Below are 8,425 nucleotides of genomic sequence, written 5' to 3'. Positions count from 1 at the left end.
CATATGTAATAAGTATATGCATATTCTAGTTACTGGGTAGGAGTGGTAACCAGATTAAATCGGGTACGTTTTTTATCCGGCGGTGTAAATACTGCCCCCTAGCCCTAACAGGTTAACACAGTACACATATTTGCAGCCCAATGGAGAAACAGGGGAATGGTAACCACGTCTGGGAAACCTATTACACACGCTCAGTTGATTTTGAATCTATTAGATGCTGTACTTTTGCCAGAAAAGTTAGCTATTTGTAAATGTGAGGCCCACATTAGATTGGACAGATAGTGTCAGTAACAACAACAGAAAAGCAGATGCGGAAACGAAAAAGGCAGGTCTTAAACCGCAGCCGTCGACACAGCAGTTCTTAAAAGAGGAAGTAAACATAGACAAATCTATATTAAAATTGTCAGTCTAGAGCACCAGTGAAAGGGATTTCGAAATGGAAGAAGTTAGGAGCAATTTATATAAGGACGGTATTTGGTATCATGATAAGTTACCAATACTACCTAAGTCATTGTTTAGAGATGCGGCAAGATCGACACATGGGCAGAGCCATGTGTCAACAGGGGGGGATAGTAGAGCATGTTCGGAAACACTTTGTGGCCTATTGGAAAACGAACTACTTAAACATTTTTTTTTTATAATAGATAAGTATATTAAATGGGAAGAAGTGGTCCCAACTTACTGGGTGGACACGATTAGGGTAGTTGGTTTACTAGGATCTATCTCTTTAAATAATGGATTACATTTTAGCTGATCAGGTAAACCATATAGAATGCCAGAGTTAGGGAGGCCAGAACAGGTAGACATAGAAGTTGAAGATATACTAACAGAACACATGGTTAACCAAACCCGTATGTCCGAAACTTTGTGTCCAACAGGTGAATTACAGGAGAAGATGATTCACTCAATCCAACCAGGAGACTGGGTGTGGATCCAGTCCCTGAGGAGAAAAGAACTGGAAGCAGCCACGGTGGGAGGGCCCATACCAAGTGTTCCTGGTAATAGCCTTCGCGGTGAGAATAGCTGAAAGAGCTACCTGGGTTCATATCACACATTGCGGGAGGGTAAGACACACTGACACTGTCGAACAATCACAGAGTTAGGAGAAGAACCGAATACCAATAAGTTTCGGGGGTTACCTCTCTAACGAAGATTCCCTAACGCGCCCGATCCTCACTGTGTGCGTTCATAGAAGTGAAAGTGTGGGTTGGCCTCTAGCCAGTGATATATTCTCCGGGAGGGGGTGGGGCTTTACAGGGGTACTGGTCAGTCTGAGCTGTCTGATTGTGGGAGCCATATTCCTAATACACCATGAACCACTCGAGAAGGCAGAAAGTGGTAACTTGACCCATAGTGTAGAAGATGAGGAGTTTTTATGGCCTAGGTACAAAAGGTCACTCGATCTGGATAAAAAGGAAGTGAGAGTAGAGTTAGGGAAGGATGTCTCAATAGAGTTCTATGCAGACCAAATGGGGTCCCTAACCTCCTGGCAGTCTTGGACTTGGACTTCATGGGGAAGATATCTGTGTAGATCCCGGTGTAACTCATGGAATCATAGCTCACACAGAGAGAGAAGGCTATGTCAATCCACACACCCAATATAGAAACACATGGAGTATAGTGAAGGCCAGTGATTTTGACTGCAATCCAGAGCAAGGGAAGTATTGCTTGAAGATAGGAATGACCATTAAAAGCATAAAGAAAGAGGATTTAGGGTTATGGTATGTTGGCCTTGACCAGACCATTGTCGACACTGCGGTACCATTCCGAATAGTAGAGGTTAGGACAGGAGATAGTTCTACCACCAGCCAGAATACCAGTAGTACCCCTGATAAAACGGACATTACCCGTGTAGTCATCCAGAGCCAAGGACCGGTGAGGATAGTTCAGACGAAAGATCTTAAGGAAGTGATTGAGGTGGAGACTTGGTTTGGGGATTCCAACCTATGGCTGGAATGGATTCAGTATACAGCTAGATCAGTAGCTAAAGAAGAAGGTTATGCCTGCGCAACAGCCAAACTTCAGTTGACAACCATCCCCTTTCTACTCGATGGAATTAATTTACCAAGGGGAATGGCCTGTATGGTAAAGCTGTTCATGAAGGCAAGGAAGCCAGACAGTTGCACTGATCTGCATTATCTGTATCCTATGTGCCCATTAGATCCAGACTTCCCCCTTTCACAGTCGCAGGAGGAGACTATTATTGTGTGGCTCGACACAACACACACGGATGGAACGTAGGGGAAGTAAGAACATGCAATAGGACAGAGAATGTTACAACTGACGAGACAATGAGGGACCTGACTGGGTGGTTGAGTTCCGAGGACTTTAGTAAGATAAAAAGGCCGAGAGCGGATGTCTGGTGGTTGTGTGGAGGTATGAAGCTGTGGCCAAAGCTGCCTGCAAATTGGACTGGTATTTGTGCATTGGTACAGTTAGGCATGCCCTTCACCCTTATACAACACAAAGACCTAGTGCCAGGTGAAAGAGGGGAGGAGTGCTCCGTCAGGGTCCTTTGACGATAGAATTTACATTGATAGCATTAGGGTTCCAACGGGGGTGCCTGATGAGTTTAAAGCAAGGAATCAGATATGGGCTGGATTGGAATCAAGTCTTTTTTGGTGGTCGACTCTCAATAAAAATGTGGATTGGATAAATTACATTTATTATAACCAACAGCATTTCATCAACTATACCAGAGAGGAAATTCAAGGGTTAGCAGAACAGACAGCTGCGACCACTTTGATGGTATTGCAGAATAGAATAGCTTTGGATATGCTTTGGATATGCTTCTGGCTGAAAAGGGTGGTGTGTGTGTGTGATGTTCGGATCTGAATGCTGTACTTTCATCCCTGAGAACACAGCTCCAGATGGATCAGTGACCAAGGCCCTGGCCGGTCTAAACAATTTAGCTCAGGAGTTAGCAGAAAATTCCGGGGTGGACACGGCACTCACGGGATGGTTTGATAGTACGTTCGGAAAATGGAAAAAGGTTGTAATCACTGTGTTGTGGGCTGCTTTCACCTGTATGACTGTGTTGATATTATGTGGTTGTTGTTTGGTCCCTTGTGCGAGAGGTCTCATTTCCAGGGCTCTGGAGAGATCGATGACGGAGCAGATGATGAGATACGGACCGATTCCAAGTTCAGACCAGTGGGATGACAAATACCTACCGCCGAGCCTGGTGGAGGATTCATTCAATTACGAGGAGCCCATGTTAGACGAGACCATCTTTAATGTTTAGGAAGACTGTTTCTCTAAATGAAGGTCATAGCAAAAATCCTAATCCGAAGAGTTATGACTGGACATAGGCTTAGAACAGTCATTGATAAGTATGTAATGAAAATACATGTATTCATTTTCTTTGATCTAGTTTGATTTTGTGTGACATTTCTGAATCCTATAAAAATATATGTGTTATAGTGTATGTGAAATATTTCGCCAATAGGGTGGATTGTAATGGAAATAATATGATTAAAGGTTTGACTAAATGATTTCACCCTGAAAAGGTATAACCGAGTGACTATAAGATGAATGTACTAATGTGTGTGGGTCGGAAAAGTTGAAGCTTAATGATTTAGCAATGTAAGCAACCAGACAGCAGACAACTGTCTGGTTGATTATGTAACATGGGGCAGGATATGATAAGCAATGTATGAGATGGAGAAGACTTGTAAATAAGCATTGACAGTGTTAAAGAAGAGGAGGGGCATTTCTAAGGGGTATGACATATGGTATGACCAAATGTCAGGTATAAAAGGCTGTGTACATTGTATGATATTCAGAGCTCTCGTAAATAATCATTCTTACCAATTGTAGGCTGGCTCTCCGTCTGCTTCATTCAACCAGAATCTTACACCCTCTGGGGGGCAGACTGAGTAGTTTAATTGAAGTTCGGTTTATGAACATTGGGAACAGAATTCCCATGACAGAAGGTAGAAACTAGGGCCTGTTGGACCTGCCTTGTTGATAGTGTTGTTAAGAAGGTAGAGCAGGGCTTTATTATGGACAGACTTCTCCCATTCTTAGCTACTGTCGTATCAATATGTTTTGACCATGGCAGTTTACAATCCCGGGTTACTCCAAGCAGTTTAGTCACCTCAACTTGCTCAATTTCCACATTATTCATTACGAGATGAACAGGTGAGCAGTACGCGTCTATGAAATGAGAGCATGAACAGTGTGAGGACCGTTAAAACGTCTTAGGGCTAGGGGGCAGTTTTCGGAAGTTCGGAGAGTCTGGCGAGCCCAAAGTAAAATGCCTGTTAATTAATACCTTTATTTAATTAATACCTTTATTTAACCAGGAAAGGCTCATTGAGATTTAAAATCTCTTTATCAAGAGCGTCCTGTTACTCAGGCCCAGAAGCTATGCATATAATTGGTAGATTTGGAAAGAAAACACTCTGACATTTCCAAAATTGTTAAAATAATGTCTGTGAGTATAACAGAACAGTTATGGCAGGCGAAAACCCGAAGAAAATCCGACCAAAAAATAAATAAAATCACAGGCTCATATTTTGTAAAGCTATTGAAAACTCCTATGTCCGTCACCCAGATTGCAATTCATAATAGCATCCACTAGATGTCAACAGTATTTATTCAAGGTTTTGAGGCTTCTATTTTGAAAAATAAATAAATATTTACACTTTCAGTGAGCTGACTGCTTGGGTCACATCAGTGTTTTTGCGCGCGATGGAGAGGGTGCACACTTACGTATTTGTCATTCCTATTGAACACAGTACTTTCCGTATGAAATATTATAGTTTATTTACATTTTAGACAACCTGAGGATGATATAGACACATTATTTGACTTGTTTGGACGAAATTTACTGGTAGCTTTTAGAACTTCTTTGTCTGCATGTTGAAGGAGTGGATTTCTGAAGTCACGGCGCCTGGGCTCTGGGCCCCAGGGCAAAATTATTGCCCCCCCCCCACTCTGGGACCTATGGTTGCCACCAGTCTGCTTGCCGTTCTCAGTTATCGTCAGGTACTGTATGTGGATGATCAGGGCTTTATTCAGAAAAAGTTTCTTGGGCTACCTTGATTTGCCAAGTGGGCGAGATTTGAATTCCGTGTTTATCTTCATGGACAAACTTGTTGTTCAAACCTACGATGGCTCAGCTTCAAGGGAACGTATCTGCTGTTTGTATTTCCAGCTGAGTCCTCTCCTGTTCCATGATTTAACAAGCGATGACCACTCCACTACCATTGTCAACTACCTCCTCACATGAACTGGAAGCCACGTCTCATGTGGCCCACTCATCCACTGGCACATTGAATGTTTCCTCTCCAAGCACTGTGAGGGAACCCCTGTCAATTTTCTCTCATTACTTTATGTAGAGTCAATCACAAACACAATCACATTATTACACGTCTATGATTTTACTCCTTGCTTGGACTAACTCATTCTTAGCTCTTTTGTCTCACTGTGTAGTGTTTTTGTGTTATTGTCTTCCCAATCCTGTCCTGCACTGGTCAAGCCTCTGAACACCTCAACTCATGCCTCATACCCTCATTCAATCACTGCTGTGATCCCTTCCCAAAATGGTGTAAGTAGCCCTCTCATTCCTATTCCCCATAATATTGTACTATAAGTGTCTTTATTAAATGCTTTAGGTTAAAATAATTACTCTTTGACGATTTTAGAAACACATTTTGACGTCTCTGTGGGTCTCCCATCCTCCTCAACAACAGAAATGTCTAATAACGTCTAATACAATTCATCATTAATAATTCTGCAAGTTTTCTGTGTCCAGAAGCCTGATTCTACTCACTGTGGTTGTGTGGAAGTGTTGAGCTGTATTATTTGGCCTGTGGTCCTGTTGTCCCCAGTCCCAGTGGTGAAGATAATGTCTTAATTGAGCTTCTTGTCTGTGACTGAGATACGTAATCTGCACATTTACTAAAACGTCAGCTCTCATCTCTCCCAATGTTCTCAATGTCAAACCATGAAGGCCGGGTAGTTTTTTTTCATGATTGCAACTCAGGTCATTTTAGTCGGCTGGCCATCGCTACATATTCGTCGTCAGACCCACTGGCTCCAGGTCATTTATAAGTCTATGCTAGGTAAAGCTCCGCCTTAGCTCAGCTCACTGGTCACGATAACAACACCCACCCGTAGCACGCGCTCCAGCAGGTACATCTCACTGTTCATTCCCCAAAGCCAACACCTCCTTTGGCCGCCTTTCCTTCCAGTTCTCTGCTGCCAGTGACTGGAACGAATTGCAAAAATCGCTGAAGGCGGAGACTTATTGCTCCCTCACTAACTTTAAACATCAGCTATCTGAGCAGCTAACCGATCGCTGCAGCTGTACATAGTCCATCTGTAAATAGCCCACCCAATCTACCTACCTCATCCCCATATTGTTTTTATTTACTTTGCTGCTCTTTTGCACACCAGTATCTCTACTTACACATCATCATCTGCTCATCTATCACTCCAGTGTTAATCAGCTAAATTGTCATTACTTTGCTACTACGGCCTATTTATTGCCATACCTCCTCACGCCATTTGCACACACTGTATATAGACTTTCTTTTTTCTGTTGTGTTGACTGTACGCTTGTTTATTCCATGTAACTCTGTGTTGTTGTTTCTGTCACACTGCTTTTCTTTATTCTTGGCCAGGTCGCAGTTGTAAATGAGAACTTATTCTAAACTGGCCTACCTGGTTAAATAAAGGTCAAATAATAAAAATAAAAAGATCCTAGATCATAATGAATCAGATTACATGGACGGGGGGGACCTGATCCTATATCATAATGAATCAGATTACATGGAGAGGGGGGACCTGATCCTAGATCATAGTGAATCAGATTACATGGAGAGGGGGTACCTGATCCTAGATCATAATGAATCAGATTACATGGAGAGGGGGGACCTGATCCTAGATCATAGTGAATCAGATTACATGGAGAGGGGGTACCTGATCCTAGATCATAATGAATCAGATTACATGGAGAGGGGGGACCTGATCCTAGATCATAATGAATCAGATTACATGGAGAGGAGGGGGGACCTGATCCTAGATCATAATGAATCAGATTACATGGAGAGGGGGGACCTGTTCCTAGATCTTAATGAATCAGATTACATGGAGAGGGGGGGACCTGATCCTAGATCATAATGAATCAGATTACATGGAGAGGGGCGACCTGATCTTAGATTATAATGAATCAGATTACATGGAGAGGTGGGACCTGATCCTAGATCATAATGAATCAGATTACATGGAGAGGAGGGACCTGATCCTAGATCATAATGAATCAGATTACATGGAGAGGGGGGACCTGTTCCTAGATCTTAATGAATCAGATTACATGCTGAGGGGGGGACCTGATCCTAGATCATAATGAATCAGATTACATGGAGAGGGGGGACCTGATCCTAGATCATAATGAATCAGATTACATGGAGAGGGGGGACCTGATCCTATATCATAATGAATCAGATTACATGGAGAGCCGGATATATATAATATACCCTACTATTTTTTTATATTTAATATGCCATAAACTATTGTTTTTTTTAACAGTTTCATTAGTTCATTGTAATTAACTTAATCATTATGACACACCCCTCTCTATTGTCATTGGTTGCACTAATTGCACTGTTTGTCTACATAACCTGGTTCAAGTATTGATGACATCACCCTGAAGAAGGCACAGTGATGCTGAAATGTTGGTAAATACCCAATAAATGACTGGGAGTTTATATATGGAGTGTGGGATTGTCTTTATTTTGATAGTTTATAACTCTTATGTATGTGCCATCTTTTTGTGTTTTTCAGGCAGCCTGGGAAAGAACTGAAAAAACTCACTAAAGAGTCAAGACAGAGACACCAGAAAGACCCAAGAAGACTTGGACGCAGCATCAGAGGACAGAGAGGGATGTTCAGAACTCACTCAGTCTGGTCAGTTGGTGAGGGTAGACTTGGAGGCTGCTTATCTGACATGGAGGAAGTCCCCCCTCCTCTCCCCTACCTTCCTATACCCCCTCCTCTCCCCTACCTTCCCTATACCCCCCTCCTCTCCCCTACCTTCCCTATACCCCCTCCTCTCCTCTACCTTCCTATACCCCCCTCCTCTCCCCTACCTTCCCTATACCCCCTCCTCTCCCCTACCTTCCCTATACCCCCTCCTCTCCCCTATCTTCCCTATACCCCCCTCCTCTCCCCTACCTTCCCTATACCCCCTCTCCCCTACCTTCCCTATACCCCCCTCCTCTCCCCTACCTTCCCTATACCCCCTCCTCTCCCCTACCTTCCCTATACCCCCTCCTCTCCCCTACCTTCCCTATACCCCCCTCCTCTCCCCTACCTTCCCTATACCCCCTCCTCTCCCCTACCTTCCCTATACCCCCTCCTCTCCCCTACCTTCCCTATACCCCTTCCTCTCCCCTACCTTCCCTATACCCCCTCC

The 8,425-nt window shown here is 43.4% G+C and overlaps 1 long non-coding RNA gene across 2 annotated transcripts; it reads left to right on the top strand.

The window, feature by feature from the left end:
• The first annotated feature begins 2,040 nt into the window (after positions 1–2,040).
• On the top strand, positions 2,041–7,982 carry LOC145876419 (uncharacterized). Of its 2 annotated transcripts, XR_014391536.1 has the most exons (6): positions 2,041–3,267; positions 4,873–4,992; positions 5,162–5,303; positions 5,440–5,554; positions 7,642–7,688; positions 7,795–7,980. It is a non-coding gene; the product is annotated as an uncharacterized LOC145876419 (long non-coding RNA). The 2 variants fall into 2 exon arrangements; XR_014391535.1 differs by having other exon boundaries at positions 2,041–4,992; positions 7,795–7,982.
• Positions 7,983–8,425: the final 443 nt, after the last annotated feature.

Source organism: Salmo salar, unplaced genomic scaffold (genome assembly GCF_965601325.2).
Source record: "Salmo salar unplaced genomic scaffold, fSalSal1 ptg000587l, whole genome shotgun sequence".
Classification (NCBI taxonomy): Eukaryota; Metazoa; Chordata; class Actinopteri; order Salmoniformes; family Salmonidae; genus Salmo; species Salmo salar.
The sequence above is the reverse complement of the archived record's forward strand: the minus strand, read 5'-3'. Positions and strand labels throughout refer to the sequence as shown.